A 14,677-nucleotide genomic window follows, 5' to 3' on the forward strand; every position below is an offset into this window, starting at 1 on the left:
GGGGGAGGGGGAACTGGATGAAAGTAGGAAGTAAGCAAAAGTTACAAATTTTCAGTTATAAGACAATTAAGTGCAAGGGTTGTACTGTACAACATAATAAATACAATTAACACTGTTGTATGTTATATAGAAAAATTGTTAAAAGAGTAAATTCTAAGAGTTCTCATCACAAAATTTTTTTTTTTGTATTTCTTTAATTTTGTACCTATATGAGATAATGGATGTTCACTAAACTTATTGTGATAATAACTTCATGATGTATGTAAATCAAATCATTACTCTGTATACCTTAAACTTATACTGTGCTATATGTCAATGATATCGCTGTAAAACTGGAAGGAAAAAAAATAAAAGCATAGTTTCAAACAGCATTTGTGGAAAGTATTGCACTGATATTTCCTCTCCCAGAGGGGAAGCAATCACAATACAATTAGAGTTTTATCATTCAATCAGCAGGAGCTGTATTTTGACTTTTAAGATGATCATTAAAAATAAAAACCCAATACATCATCCCACTGCTGTTATAGATTTCATTCTTCGGAAAGTCATCTGAGGTCAACTCACTTAGTATCAGTATATCTTGGTAAAAATCACGGAAAAAAAAAATATAGATAAAACACAGCAGACACAAAAATATTCAATGGCAAAACAATAATGTGACTGGACTTCCCTGCTGGTCCAGCAGTTGGGAGTCCACCCGTAAGCGCAGAGGACATGGGTTTGACCCCTCGTCTGGGAGGATTCCACATGCCACAGGGCAACTGGGCCCGTGTGCCACAACTACTGAACCCACACTCATACTGAAGCCTGCACGCCCCCGAGCCTGTGCTCTGCCAACTAGAGAAACCACCACAACGAGAAGCCTGAGCACCACGCTAGAGAGTACCCCTGCTCACCACAGCTAGAGAAAGCCTTCACGCAGCAATGAAGACCCAGTGCAGCCAAAAATAAATGAATAAATAAATAAAATTAAAAAGAAAATAGGTGACCAATACTCAATTGGCAAAAAAAATCAGCTTATCCAAAACATCTATGAGAACACAAGATGAAAGCAATCTACAGACTACTTCTATCATTGTTTACTAATTTCACTGTTGTTTGAAAACAAACATATTTCCTTTGCATTCACAAATTTTAATAAATAAAACTAAAAGTCTTTCTCAGATAGACATTGATGTTTGCAAACACTTGCTATAAAGAGCAAAAAGGATAAACGCTTCTATTTAATAAACAACTGTGCTTTTTGTTCATTTAAAACCTGTTATTTGAGTTAATGTTACAATTTTCAGACCTTCAAGAAGGACCTAGATGAACAAATCATACTTATTCAGTTTTTTTCCCTTTTTATATTTTTCTCCGCCTATATTAGTGATTCTCAAATGCAGTCCCTGAACCAGCAGCATCAACTAGGAATCATCTAAAATCTGTTAAAAATGAAAATTCTTGCTGTCTCCCGGCCACTACTGTGGAGGCAGAGGCTCATGTGCATTCCAGATGAGCAGTACCCATAATCTACTGCCATGGCCAAGAAAGTACCCATAACCTACCGCCATGGCTGAAGAAGGCATTGTTGCTGGAGGTGTAATAGACATTAATCCTGCTTTACAAGAGGTGCTGAAGACCATCGTCATCCATGATGGCCTGGCACGTGGAACTCACAAAGCTGCCAAACCCTTAGACAAGTGCCAAGTCCATCTTTGCATGCTTCCATCCAACTGTGATGAGCCTCTATGTCAAGTTGGTGGAGGTCCTTTGTTTCTTTGTTGTTTTTGTTGTTGTTGTTTTTTAATATTTCCCAGTGGAAACAGTGTCAGACTTTATTTTTCTGGGCTCCAAAATCACTGCAGATGGTGACTGCAGCCATGAAATTAAAAGACGCTTACTCCTTGGAAGGAAAGTTATGACCAATCTAGATAACATATTCAAAAGCAGAGACATTACTTTGCCAACAAAGGTTCGTCTAGTAAAGGCTACGGCTTTTCCAGTAGTCATGTATGGATGTGAGAGTTGGACTGTGAAGAAGGCTGAGTGCTGAAGAATTGATGCTTTTGAACTGTGGTGTTGGAGAAGACTCTTGAGAGTCTCTTGGACTGCAAGGAGATCCAACCAGTCCATTCTGAAGGAGATCAGCCCTGGGATTTCTTTGGAAGGAATGATGCTAAAGCTGAAAGTCCAGTACTGTGGCCACCCCATATGAAGAGTTGACTCATTGGAAAAGACTCTGATGCTGGGAGGGATTAGGGGCAGGAGGAGAAGGGGACGACAGAGGATGAGATGGCTGGATGGCATCATTGACTCAATGGACGTGAGTCTCAGTGAACTCTGGGAGTTGGTGATGGACAGGGAGGCCTGATGTGCTGCAATTCATGGGGTCACAAAGAGTCGGACACGACTGAGCGACTGAACAGAACTGAATCAACTTGTGCCACAGTCAGCTCCCAGTCTTGTTTTTGCTGACTGTATAGAGCTTCACCATCTTTGGCTGCACATATGCATCTTTGGCTGCAAAGATCTTTGCATCTTTGGAATCAAAGAGCTGACTGTGGCACAGACCATGAACTCCTTATTGCCAAATTCAGACTTAAATTGAAGAAAGCAGGGAAAACCACTAGACCATTGAGGTGTGACCTAAATCAAATCCCTTACGATTATATAGTGGAAGTGAGAAATAAATTCAAGGGATCAGATCTGACAGACAGAGTGCCTGAAGAACTATGGATGGAGGTTCATGACACTGAACAGGAGGCAGAGATCAAGACCATCCTCAAGGAAAAGAAATGCAAAAACGCAAAATGGTTGTCTGAGGTGGCCTTACTCAGTGGTGTTTTTCTCTTTTGACTGCCTTGGGTCGTAGCTGCAGCATGTGTGAGATTTTAGTTCCCCAACCAGGGATCAAACCACTGCCTGCTGCGCTGGCAGGTGGATTCTCAACCACTGGACCCCAGGGACGTCCGTCCCCCTGTAGTCTTTATTTGTGAGTCTCAAATTCTGGGTTTACTCCTGGACATCGTGCGACCTGGGGCGGTCACTTTCCCACAGACAGATGGCGTCCTTGACGCTGTTTATCGAGGAACAGTGCTGACCTGAGTTTCCGCTCTCTTGTAGTGAATGCATAGACCCACGTGAGTCTGTGTTGAGATCCTCTTTTCATTGATAAATTTAGGTTTTTGTAAAAATTTCATTTATTTTTAATTGGAGGATGATTGCTTTACATTTCTGTGTTGAAAGGCAAAGGAGAAAAGGAAAGATAAACCCATTTGAATGCAGAGTTCCAAAGAATAGTAAGGAGAGATAAGAAAGCCTTCCCCAGTGATCAGTGCGAAGAAATAGAGGAAAACAATAGAATGGGGAAGTCTAGAGATCTCTTCAAGAAAATTAAGAGTTACCAAGGGAACATTTCATGCAAAGATGGGCACAGTAAAGGACAGAAATGGTATAGACTTAACAGAAGCAGAAGATATTAAGAAGAGGTGGCAAGAATACACAGAAGAGCTATACAAAAAAGAACTTCATGACCCAGATAATCATGATGGTTTGATCAACAACCTAGAGCCAGACATCCTGGACTGCAAAATCAACTGGGCCTTAGGAAGCATCACTACGAACAATGCTAGTGGAGATGATGAAATTCCAGTTGAGCTCTTTCAAATCCTGAATGATGATGCTGTGAAAGTGCTGCATGCAATATGCCAGCAAATTTGGAAAACTCAGCAGTGGCCACAGGACTGGAAAAGGTCAGTTTTCATTCCAATCCCAAAGAAAGGCAATGCCAAAGAATGCTCAAACTACCACACATTTCACTCATCTCACATGCTAGCAAAGTAATGCTCAAAATTCTCCAAGCCAGGCTTCAACAGTATGCGAACCATGAACTTCCAGATGTTCAAGCTGGTGTTAGAAAAGGCAGAGGAACCAGAGACCAAATTGCCAACATCCGCTGGATCATCGAAAAGCAAGAGAGTTCCAGAAAAACATCTACTTCTGCTTTATTGACTATGCCAAAGCCTTTGACTGTGTGGATCACAATAAATTGTGGAAAATTCTTCAAGAGATGGGAATACCAGGCCACCTGACTTTCCTCTTTAGAAACCTGTATGCAGGTCAGGAAGCAACAGTTAGAACTGGACATGGAACAACAGACTGGTTCCAAATAGGAAAAGGAATATGTCAAAGCTGTATATAATCACCCCGCTTATTTAACTTTAATGCAGAGTACATCATGTGAAATGCTGGGCTGGATGAAGCACAAGCTGGAATCAAGACTGCCAGGAGAAATATCGATAACCTCAGATATGCAGATGACACCAGCATTATGGCAGAAAGCAAAGACGAACTAAAGAGCCTCTTGATGAAAGTGAAAGAGGAGAGTGAAAAAGTTGGCTTAAAACTCAACATTCAGAAAACGAAGATCATGGCATCTGGTCCTATCACTTCATGTCAAATAGATGGGGAAACAGTGGAAACAGTGACAGACTATTTTTTGGGCTCCAAAATCACTGCAGATGGTGACTGTAGCCATGACATTAAAGGACGCTTGCTCCTTGGAAGAAAAGTTATGACCAACCTAGACAGCATATTCAAAAGCAGAGACATTACTTTGCCAACAAAGGTCGATTTAGTCAGAACTATGGATTTTCCAATAGTAATGAATAGATGTGAGAGTCAGTTATAAAGAAAGCTGAGCACCGAAGTATTGATGCTTTTGTACTGTGGTGCTGGCGAAGACTCTTCAGAGTCCCTTGGACTGCAAGGAGATCCAACAAGTCCATCCTACAGGAAATTAGTCCTGAATATTCATTGGAAGGACGGATGTTGAAGCTGAAGCTCCAATACTTTGGCCACCTGATGTAAAGAACTGACTCATTGGAAAAGACCCTGATGCTGGGAAAGATTAAAGGCAGGAGGAGAAGGGGATGACAGAGGATGAGATGGCTGGATGGCATCACCGACTCAATGGACATGAGTCTGAGTAAACTCTGGGAGTTGGTGATGGATAAGGGAGGCCTCACGTGCTGCAGTCCATGGGGTCACAAATAGTTGGACATGACTCAGCGACTGAACTGAACTGAATCAACTTGTAATTAAATTACAGATAAAGTTAACATTATATGTTAATGAAATAGTAAATAGCTGAGACTGCCAATAAGAAATCAGTTGACTTTTTTCCACATGGAAACTTTTTCCACATTGATAACAGAATATTACCCCTTAGAAAAAGAACGGCAGCTTGGCTTTCTTTAGAATTGTAGGGATATGAGCATTTGCACATAGATTCCTGGAAATTGCTCAGCATTCCAAGGCACTTATTTAAATCCTGTGAGAAGTCTGATAGTGCAGGTGAGAAAGGAAGCACACCAATTCATTCCTTTCACACGTATGAGAGAGGCTCCTACTCCCTCCCCACCAGCCTGGGGCTTCTCTCCCCATGCACACGAACTGGTGGAGGCCTCTGTGCTATACACCAAATCAATGCAATTAAGGCTGATGACAACAAGAAACTACGGGAATGGGTTGTTGTTGTTGTTGTTTAGTCATTAAGTTGTGTCTGACTCTTTTGTGACTCCATGGACTGGAGCCTACCAGGCTTCTCTGTCCATGGGATTTTTCAGGCATGAATACTGGAATGGGTTGCCATTTCCTTCTCCAAGGGATCTTCCCAACCCAGGGATCAAACTCACGTCTCCTGCATCGGCAGGTGGATTCTTTACCACTTAGCCACCAGGGAAGCCCCAGAGGAATGGGTAGATTCTCTTAAAACTGACTGAGAGGGAAAACCCAGTAAAGTGGTTGGTTGCATTTGTGTGGTAGGTAAGGACTATGGCAAAGAGTCTCAGGCACACGATGCCATCAAGGAGTACTTCAGATGCAAGAAATGAACAGACAAAAAACGTGGCTCCTGTTTCTTAAAAAGAAAAGGAGGAAAGAAACACAAATGTGGGGGCCTTACCTCAAAACTTCTTAAGTCAGAATCACTGGAGTGGGGCCCAGTAATAGCTCTCCAGATGGTACTGATGCACATGCAGTTTTGTGGACCACACTCTCAGTTATCAGGTCCCAGCACAGGCACATCTTGAGTCTCTTCAGCTTTTTCATGTTCTACCAGCTCAGATCTAAAGGAGAGGAGAGTGAAAATGGCTTACAAATGGAAGCCTATACTCACTCATATCTGCTTCTCCTTCCACTCATGACCACCTGCCTAAGTCGAACGTAGACTTAACATAGTAGCACTGAGGCATCTACACTTCCTTACTCTGCTAATGCTCAAGGATACTGCAAGATGGAGGTAGAGAGGGATACTGTTTTTCATAAGAAGAATTACAGAGCAATTGACTCCTAAATTATGTGTACATACAACATCAACTGCAATATTTCAGATATATTTTAAAAAGAGATCCATTAAAACTTTCCCGTATACAACATGTGCTTATATAGGTCCCATCTTTGTATAATGATGGGGAATAAAAATGTCACAGAAATAAGTGCACTCTCAGAGTGTGATGAAAATTTACATCCAAATACAAAAGGGAGTGAGCACTCTGCTTTCAGTTTCTTTCTGTTTGGACTTAACCCCTGCTTGGTTAAAGAAATTAGAAAAATTAGAACTGTATACAGTAACAAGTCTCTTCCCAATTAAAAGCCATTAAAAAAATAAAGATGTAACCAATGAATAGAGACACTGGTATATGCTTATATACCACATTGTGGTAAGCACTGATGAGGGAGGAGAGCCTGTAAGTATAAAAAATACAAAAATACAACAAACAAAAAACTACCCTAGAATAGCTACTGTAGAGTTACAGATGATCAAAGGATGAAACAACAGTGTGAGCTGAAGTGAGATGCAGAAACTGAACCGGTCTTTCAAGGAGGGATGCAGGGAGATGGGAAGGAAAATTCCAGACAGGCAAATGTCATGAGCAAAGTCCCTGAATATCACACTTGGCATATTTGGAGAATAACCAACTAGACTGATTTAGCTGGAGTGGACATCCATATAAGAAAGATTAGAGACACAGATGAGGTTTGTTTAACTGAGTGTCAGACTGGGGCATTTGACTTTTCTGAGAGCAACGAGGAACATTTAAAATTCTAGGGATATGATGAAAGCAGTATTTCGGGAAGACTGATTTGACCAGTCATTGGAAGGACTGATGCTAAAGCTGAAACTCCAGTACTCTGGCCACCTGATGCGAAGAACTGACTCACTGGAAAAGTCCCTGATGCTGGGAAAAATTGAAGGCAGGAGGAGAAGGGGACAATAGAGGATGAGATGGCTGGCTGGCATCACCAACTTGATGGACATGAGTTTGAGTAAGCTCCGGGAGTTAGTGATAGACAGGGAAGCCTGGCGTGCTGCAGTCCATGGGGTCGCAAAGAGTAGTACACGACTGAGCAACTGAACTGACCTGATTTGACCAAACGTGTAGAGTAAATTACAGTTAGGCTTCACAAGCTGTCAAATGCGTATGAAATCACCTGGGATCCTATGATTCAGTAGATCTGGGGAGGCCGAGATTCTGCGTTTCTAACACTCCTAGTGATGCCTAAACTGCTGGTCCTCAGACAGTACTTTGAGTAGTGTGGGATTATGATATGTTTTAAATTCAAAATATCCACTGAGGCATACTAAAGAAAATGTCATACAGAAAAAAATAATCCTTTACAAATTTATTATTCTAGTCTGTTCCATTTCTTTGCAAGGAGCAGTCATTTCTCACTCAACCAGCTGATATAAAAAGAGAGACTATAAAAAAGAAAGAACATAAAAGAATCTTACAGAAACAAATGCAGACAGCATGGTAGAATGTCTCCAGGAAATGGAAAAGCAACAGTCACTGCTCTCCCCATGTCTCTGGCTGTATGCCTTCCTGTTTGCTTCTGCTTCCTTCTTCTGTTTACTCACCAGTTCATCCATTAGGACTCTCAGTCCTGATGCTAAATAACTCTGAGTTCAATCATCTACTACCATCGTACTATAGGTTCTTAAATCTCAGTTCATATTGTCAGGAGAGAACCAGAATGGACCATCTTTGGATTCCTCCCAGGGTTAGGAGTCCATCTCTAGTTCAGTCATCTGTTACTTGGACAGAGAAGAGAGTCTTTCATATATTTCAGGGACTGTGAATGAAATGAAGAGGGTGTGTTGGGGATGGAAGGCAAATTGACCAACAAATCTAAAATGAGTGGTGGGAGAGAGTCTCAGGCTCAGTTGAGGCCTCTGCTGTTTGCACAAGATGTCAAATACTTTCCATGCTCTAAAGGCAGGTGCTTTTCTGAACATGTTAAAACATTGAGACACAAGTTTTATCAGCGTTAAGTTATGATCCACCTCCAGACTACTCATTTGAAAAGACCCTGATGCTGAGAAAGATTGAGGGCAGAAGGAGAAGGGGACGACAGAGGATGAGACGGTTGGATGGCATCACCGACTCAATGGACATGAGTTTGGGTAGACTCCAGCAGTTGGTGACGGACAGGGAGGCCTGGCGTGCTGCGGTTCAGGGGGTCGCAAAGAGTCGGACATGACTGAGCGACTAAACTGAACTGAACCAGACTACGTGAGTTGGTGAGAAATTCACTGAGGCTGAAGAAGCAAGTGGTGAGGTAGGTCCCCAGCATTTCTGTACATTCCTGCCCCTACCATCCAATACAGGAGACGGGAGAGGGGAGTTCCTACCCCTCAAATAAAGAATTTTTTAAGAGAATCATTTGAAGAGCTTAACTTGTATCTCCTAGAATTTGGGGGTACATAGGAAAGCTGGTCACACTTTGAAAAGTCTGAAGTGAAAGACTGTGGCTGTATCATTTAGAGATGGCAGAGCAGTGGAAGGGAAGGAAAGACAGAAGTAGAGAGATGCCATCCCAGGAGTAAACTACATTCACACTAATATGGAGCAGGGAGTAGGGCTTGAGCAAAGTGGGATCCTGCAGGAGGAAACTGTCCTGATGAGGGAGAGATATAAGAATTCTCACTTCTGTAAAAGCCACACACAGTTTATGACAGACTGGAGAATGGAGAAGCTAGCTGAATAGTATCACACAGTTTGAGATCATCAGGTAAAATGCAATACCTACAGCTTCAATCTACCTTAGCTAAACTAAGTAAAGATGAACATGACCCCAGCCCCACCCTTATCTTCACCAAAGGAACCCAAAAGGGAAGGAAGGAAGCCAGCCACACAAAGGTTTGAGTTCTCAGGTGTTTCCCACCTGTCTGCATTCCACTAAGCTTCTTAAAGTTTCCACTGTAAGCACAATCACAGATTCTTATCCAATGTCCCAGGGATTACTTTGTTTAGTAAACAATTGTCACTTCTCACTGTTGTTGTTCAGTCGCTAAGTTGTGTCCAACTCTTTTCCACCCCATGGACTGCAGCACACCAGGTTCTCCTTTCCTTCACTATCTCTTGGAGTCTGCTCAAATTCATGTCCTTTGAGTCAGTGATGCTATCTAACCATCTCATCCTCTGTCACCCCCTTCTCCTTTTGCCTTCTCTCTTTCCCAGCATCAGGGTCTTTTCCAGTGAGTCAGCTCTTCGTGTCAGGTGGCCAAAGTACTGGAACTTCAGCTTCAGCATTAGCCCTTCCAACGAATAGTCAGGGTTGATTACCTTTAGGATTGAATGGTTTGATCTCCTTGCTGTCCAAGGCATTCTCAAGAGTCTTCTCCAGCACCACAGTTTGAAAGCATCAATTCTTCAGTGCTCAGCCTTCTTTACGGTCCAACTCATATCTGTACATGACTACTGGAAAAACCATAGATTTGGTTATACTATACTCACTTCTCACGCTAACTGCTAAATTTACTCATTCTTTTTTTTTTTTTTTCTCTCTCATAGAGACTTCTCTGTGTCTGACACTATTCAATCAATAAACTCAAACTCCAAATGAAACTTATATTTGAGCATGTGGCAGTACAGGTAATAAATAATATACCCATTAAAATATATCAGAGGACAGTAAATGCTATATGAATAAAACAATGGCAGGGAAAAAGAACAGATTGCTTTAAGAGTGTAATTTAAAACAGAGGGTCAGGGGGCTTCCCTGGTGGCACAATGGATAAGAAATGGCCTGCCAATGCAGAACACATGGGTTCAATCCCTGGTCTGAGAAGATCCCGTATATTGTGGGCCAACTAAGCCCATGTGCCACAAATATTGAGTCTGTGCTCTAGAGCCTGGGAGCCACAGCTACAGAAGCCCTCACACCCTACAGCCCATGCTTTTGCAAGAGAAGCTACCACAATGAGAAGCCCTCACCCTGCAACTAGAGAAAAACCCACACAGCAAGGAGGATCCAGCACAACCAAAAATGAGTAAATAAATTAATTAAAATCATTAATAAAATAAAATAAAATGAGGTCATGAAAGCCCGTGGTGGTCCAGTAGGTAGGACTCCACACGTCTACGTCTGGGGGCCTGGGTTCACTCCTTGGTCAGGGTATTACAATCCTCAAGCCTCGCATTGCCCCCCGTCCACCAAAAAAAAGAGAGATAAAATAAGAGGTCAGAAAAAAATAGTAAGGGCTCAGAGAAGGCTTCCTAAAGGTGACATTTTGAGCAAAGAAAGAGCCCAGGCCAGAGATGATGAAGGCAATGACTGTGGGTCAGGTTGGCAGCCAAGGAAATAAGGGTAAGTAGATAGGGCAGAGGGTCCCTGGAGAAAGAGAACCAGGCATGGCTTTCTTGACATAAGAGAAACCATTTTTTGACCTAAGCTAATTTGTGATCTAAGCCTAGCCATGATGTTTGCCTTTGAACAGGTCAACTTGATGGACATGAGTTTGAGCAAGCTCCGGGAGTTGGTGATAGACAGGGAAGCTAGATGTGCTGAGTTCCTGGGGTTGCAAAGAGTCGGACACTACTGAGTGAATTGACTGAAGAGAACAAAAGAATGCAGAAACAAATGACTGTTATCAGGCAAGAGATGGCATCATGGACTCAATGGACATGATGCTACTGCTAAGTCGCTTCAGTAGTGTCCGACTCTGTGCGACCCCAGAGACGGCAGCCCACCAGGCTCCCTGTCCTGGGATTCTCCAGGCAAGAATACTGGAGTGGGTAGCCACTTCCTTCTCCAATGCATGAAAGTGAAAAGTGAAAGCGAAGTCGCTCAGTCGTGCCCGACTCTTAGCAACCCCATGGACTGCAGCCTACCAGGCTCCTCCATCCATGGGATTTTCCAGGCAAGAGTACTGGAGTGGGTTGCCATTGCCTTCTCTGAAGAGAGACAGTGCTAAGCTTTCATTTGGCATAGGAAAAACAGAAAGGCAACTGCAAAATAAATTCAACAAACTAACCTATTACGGGGAACTGAACTATTTATTTCAGGAGTGTTTTAAATCAGTAAAACCTTTAGGTACTTTTCAAGTTCAAAAACTTTCAGGTGTAGATATTCTAAAAACCAGAACAGCCTTGAAACCATTTAAAACTCAAATCAAATTCTCTGAAAGTGTTTATAAAAATGACAAAGGATTTTACTCAAAGAGAAAATGCCCTAGAAGGAAAAAACAGATCAGAATTGTTTTAACACATCAGAAAATAGCTGAAACACATAGAAAATAGTTGAAAATACACCTAGATGTCACATGTCAGGTCATCATCTGATGTTTCCAATAAAGATCTAGAACCAAAAGTATAAAAGCTCATAAGCTAGCTCATTGCTAAATGACACAGTCCATTCTCCAGTGAGGAAAGGACAATCAGCTGAAATAAAGAGGGACACAAAAAAGCAAACTACAGCATTAAATGCTTGTGACTTTAAAAGAGATTAAGAACTGCATAGTAGAGATCTTCCTATTATAATTATCATCACTATGAGAGAGAGAGCATTCCAGAGAGAGATTACAAAAAAATGCTATGAATTCATGAAGGATAAGTTAATACAAATCTGAGAATGGGGGTGCAGTGCTTAGTTGCTCAGTTGTGTCCGATTCTTTGCAACCCCATGGACTGTAGCCTGACAGGGTCCTCTGTCCATAGGGATTCTCCAGGCAAGAATACTGGAGTGGGTTGCCATGCCCTTCTCCAGGGGATCTTCCCAACCCAGGGATTGAACCCAGGTCTCCTGAATTGTAGGCAGATTCTTTACCATCTGAGCCACCAAGGAGCAAGAGATTTTTGAAAAAATGTCATCAAAACAGTGGCACTGAATATAATTTCTGCCATGTAACAGCACGAGAATATTTTATTCAAGAATATCCAAGGAAATAAAAATTATATTTAAATGGCATGTATATCAGATAAATCCAGAAATTTTAATGAAAAATAAGAAAGCAGCTTCTGTGAATAAAAGTATTATACTTTTACCTGGGAATAAAAGTCTTATATTTCTATTCTAGATATTTCTCTGTATATTCTCATAGTAAATGATTACTTAGGTATACAATAGCTTGATTCTCAATGTTAAAATGAGACAAGCCAAACTACAAAGATTTAACAAATTATTGAGACTTTATATTTCACATTGTTATCAACTAGCCATAATTAATAGCAATGCAACACATCTCTTAGCCTTTGTTCATTCTTCATTTTTTTCCAAAGTAAAATTAAGGGGGTCGCCTGCTCTGCAAATTGAGAGGCGGGGGAGAAAATGAACAAGACATACTTTGTTTTGCAATGTTTACATACCCTCTTCCCTATCAGATTTGTCTACCAGCCTTGGGGCTGGCCCTTTTGTTCCTTGATAGCTTCAGGAACTTCCCTTTTTCTCATTACAATGATATCATCCCTGACAAAGTTAACATGACTTTTGTTCTCTATGACTTTTTTGTGCTCTCTCTGATTTTTTTGACAACCTGACCTCACACTTTCTCAGCCTTACTGACTTCTTTTTATTTATTTATTTGGCTGTGCCAGGACTTAGTTGCAGCATGTGGGATCTAGTTCCCTGACCAGGGATGGAACTCAGGCCCCCTGCATTGAGAGTGAGGCATCTTAGCCACTGGACCACCAGGAAAGTCCCTCAGCCTTACTGATTTCTTGTCACTTAGCTTCCTTGGATACGGAAACTGCTCAACCTCCAAGATGTTAAACTGAAATGTTCATCCCCAGCTATCACCTCTTGCTTGTTACTTCTCCATTCTATTGAACCTGGTTTTTGTTCTCAGGGTAACATATATTCCATCAACCATCAACCCGTAGTATTGGGGTTATGACTACAGATTTAATTAATTAGCTTGTTTACTACTTCTATTTATTTTCAAGACTACAGATTTTATCGTCAAACTGCCTAAGTTTAAATCCAACTCTGCCTTTCACTAGCTGAATGACCAGGGATGACTTACTTAATCTGTCTATGCCCTAAATTTCTCTCAGGATTCCTTTGAAGGTTAGATGAGATAATCCACATAAACCTGGCTCATATTAAATACGTGTAGTATCAGCATTTCATTTGGCTTGACTAGAGCCTAGTCATTACAGTCATCCTGGTTATCTCTCAGTCTGGTTAGTATGACTTCCTTCTAGGGACTTCCCTGGTGGTCCAGTAAGTGATTAAAACTCTGTGCTTCCATTGCAGGGGGCAGGGTTTTGATCCCTGGTGGGGGAACTAAGATCCCGCATGCCCTATGGCCAAAAGAAAAAAAACAGATTAGTCCTTTCCATTATTCACCTTTCTTCATCCCAGTTCCCTGATTCAAACTTCCTGGATCTTGTTGGACCATCAGGGATATTCAGGAATTTTTAAAATAATTAATTTCTCCTTGAGTTCTTATTCTACACTCTACAATCATTATTCTAAACCATTCTGTACTTTCCTCAAGTTCCCCTGTCTTCCCCTGCCTGAAATATTTTTAAGACATAAATACCTTTATGTCTTCTAATGCACTGAGAGAGACCACCTTTTAGCAGAAAACATTTCTCCTACACTCTTCTTTCTTCCCATGCAGAGAGAATCCAATTAGTTTACCTCTTGGCTTTTTTGCCTCTAAATCCAATCTATCTCAGGGAAAGAGGAATGGCTTACTTGATTGGCAAATTTGTGGAAAATAAACCAGCATTCTCTAACCAACTTTTAGATCACCTGGTAGCCAGTCAGCCCACATAGCCTGAATCAATTGCTCTCTCCCTGGATATAAGATGCTCAGGAGACCAGCTCTACCCATGCAGGGCCTGGGGAAATCTGCAGTTTAAAAGGGAGTACAACCCTCAAGTTTGAAGACCTCCAATCAGACAGATGTTAAAGGATACTGAAAAATCAAGACTCAAACTGGGAATGGAGAGGAGCTACATAAATTTATCAGTATGAGTAAACTTTAGGGTGTGGTCAGAAATGTTTTGACCTTGGCAGTTGTATGAGCTTTTAACTGCTGTAGTCTGGAAAAGAAGCTGTCTCAGAGTACACAGTACTCTAACCATAGGAAGGGACTGTCATTTACGGTGGATTGGTCCATACGTGAGTGGTTATTTTTATAAAGGCAGGCTCAGCAAAGTCTCAGGAACCGTAAGACCCTTGTCTTGGGCACATGACCTGCAAGTGGTCTCTGCATTCTCTGAAAGCTGAAGCCACATAGGTAAACACTGTGAACTTGCAAATGCTAGATGGTGGCAGAATTAGATCCTTTTAGGCCTTAGCTGTTTTTTAAACCAGAAGCCAAGTTCTGGATGCCCCTCAGGAAACAAAACAAGTTCTTCCAGTTGTTGCTGGCATTCAGGGCAAAGGACAAAATTGAAGG

The 14,677-nt window shown here is 41.6% G+C and overlaps 1 pseudogene; it reads left to right on the forward strand.

The window, feature by feature from the left end:
• The first annotated feature begins 1,551 nt into the window (after window positions 1-1,551).
• Window positions 1,552-5,876, forward strand: LOC104989888 (annotated as a pseudogene).
• Window positions 5,877-14,677: the final 8,801 nt, after the last annotated feature.

Source organism: Bison bison, unplaced genomic scaffold, assembly GCF_000754665.1.
Source record: "Bison bison bison isolate TAMUID 2011002044 unplaced genomic scaffold, Bison_UMD1.0 scf7180017864166, whole genome shotgun sequence".
Lineage (NCBI taxonomy): Eukaryota > Metazoa > Chordata > Mammalia > Artiodactyla > Bovidae > Bison > Bison bison.